The following is a 2,742-nucleotide window of genomic DNA, read 5'->3' on the forward strand; positions in this document are numbered from 1 at the left end:
CCAAAACAACTTTTATGAACTTTTATTTCGCATACCCTTTTAGGAAGGGTATATAATAGCCTTTTTGGACACAGAATATTCATACATTCGGATCTTAATGATGTGTTCAGATCGAGGATTTAGAATTTCCAAGGTAAGGATATCCCTTGTACTTAATTTCATTAGAAAACAAAAGAATTTGGATCAACTTGCGACACAAGAACCATACAGAAAGAGATCTGCAATAAGTCGTAGCATAGTCATGGTAACCAAAATGCGGCGCAACAGGTGAGAATCCAGGCAAAAAAAAAAAGGTCATTGACATGTTATCCAAGCAACAATACGCAATATAATTAAGCAGGATATCCGTCTGGAAAAGCGACATACGTGTAGTCAAGTTGCTTCTATGGCAGATACGTTCAACCATCGCATAACTCAAGTAGCTGGAAAAATGAAACGGATATTCATACTGTTCCACACGAAGATATATCAGTCAAGTTGCTGGATGTAGCGCCTTTGGATTTCTGTGCAATCGGACTGTTGAAGCAGGTGGTGAGAAACAAGCTTCCTCCTACATTAGATGAATTACGGAAACCATCACTGAGGGGCGGGGCTTTGAACATGACAGCAGTTGAAGCTACGCTGCAGGGATATTGTGAAGATAAAGCATGACTGGACGTGGCGACATGGACTGTAACGACTTAGTGAATATCCAAAACCGTTTGAATATAACGTACTCACCCTTATTATATATCGAAAACCAAAATTTGAGTCATTCCAAAGAAGTGAATAATATAAATTTTATTGTTTTATTTGTTTTTAATTATCGTCTTATTTTCCAAATGTCACCTTAAGTAATTTCCTATCAGCGTTTCAAGCAAGAGACTGTAAAATAAAACTAACAATTGAATCCCAGATTGAATTTTCATGAAACTTTAAATATATAATATAATTATTAGAATAAATGTAATCACTTGTTAAAATATCCAATTGAAAAGTAAGATTTAATTAAACCAACATCATTAATAGATGAGGTGCATAGGATTTATGGGTTCATAAATAATAAAAATCTAAGCATCACTATTGAAGCGAGTTACAGAGGATTTTAACACTAAATCATGTATATTTTATTTATTCGTGGTGGTTTTATCTATCTAATATATAGATAAATACACGTGTATTCCTTAGTATAATATATATGTGTTCCTTAGAAGTTAGTAAGCTCAATTCGTAGTTAAAGTTATGCACAAGTGAAAATCTACTGATTGACACGTGCTTGTAAAGAATAAAAGTTGAGCTTTAGCCCCGAGTATCTGTTTTTGTATTCTCGAACTTTGAGTTGTTAACTTTGCCCATTTCGAGTTTTATGTATTTTTAACCTGTGTAGCAGTTGATCAAGGACAAAGTCACGTTCTGCTAAACGTAATTTTATTAGGATCAAGATTGTGACAAGAAACATCAATTTAATTCGGATATTATAAAAGTAAGACACGGACAGAAAACAAATCAACTATATATGTATGTATATAGGGCCAGGGAACAGTAACTTGCCCCAAATTTTATTCAGTATTTGAATATAACATTTAAATATTAATGCTTAATCTCATTTTCTTGGCAATGATTAGCATGCCCTTTCATAATTATTTTAACTTGCACTGGTTAGTTTTCAATGTATAAAAGTTTAAAATATATGTTATTTCTCAAGACGAAGGGCAAGTCACTATGTTTATGTTGCCCCCCAGTTACACAGCGGTATGACTGCGGACTTACAACGCTAGAAACCTGGTTTCGATACCCGTAGTGGGCAGAGCATAGATAGCTCATTGTGTAGCTTTGTGCTTAACTACAAACAAACAAACTTACCAAGATGTCATTGATAAAATAACTTTGATAACAACAACTGTACTATCTTCTTGACTATTTTGTATTTATAATCTACCCTCTCTCTAATTTACTATAAAGCTTGACATCAAATCTTTTAGAACTTTTTGGGTGTTTTAGGCCTATCTGATTATAACGTCAGCATTACGGCCCGCAACTCCCTCTGCTAATAAAGAAACTACAACATTAAAAAAATAGCTCACAACAATACTTTTTCCTTTGCTTACGATTTCGAATAAACATATTTTAAAGTATCCTTAGGTATCCATAATGTATATAAAACAATGCCTTTTGAAATGCCAAATGCCAGTGTTTTCAAACAGTATTTACCTCCTTACTAGATATTTATTTAATTCCGGCAAATCCACAACGTTTAGCCAACGAATCAACTCATTTACATCAATGTCTCCAAGTGTTTATGTGTGTTGCTCACTCTCAATCTAACAATAACATTGGAATGTTTTACCCTCTTATTGACCCTACAATTACACGGGAAAAGGTTTGGGATGAATGTTGCACTCATTTTTAAAGAGTTTATTAGTCCATTTTAGATTCATTTTCAATAACACGCTACAGACAACGTTGTAATACAAGAATTACCGAAGAAGAGATAGGTTTTAGACAAAGATGCAACATCACGTTATGTTTCACAAAACTTACTGAACAGAAAATCTTTCTGGCTTCGCCAGCTTAGGTGTTTAACACCTAAATACGCATTCGAGTTATATTAATAAAATAATTAACTTACTTTTCCATGTTACTACATATACACTATTAATGCTGCTGTTATTAAAGAAGGAAACTTTTGGCTAGAAAAAAATAGAAATAAGCGGCGGAAAAGAATGTTTACCTGTAATATTTGTTCAGTGTCTGTGGGGCCCG

This window comes from Limulus polyphemus, unplaced genomic scaffold (genome assembly GCF_000517525.1).
Source record: "Limulus polyphemus unplaced genomic scaffold, Limulus_polyphemus-2.1.2 Scaffold3989, whole genome shotgun sequence".
Lineage (NCBI taxonomy): Eukaryota > Metazoa > Arthropoda > Merostomata > Xiphosura > Limulidae > Limulus > Limulus polyphemus.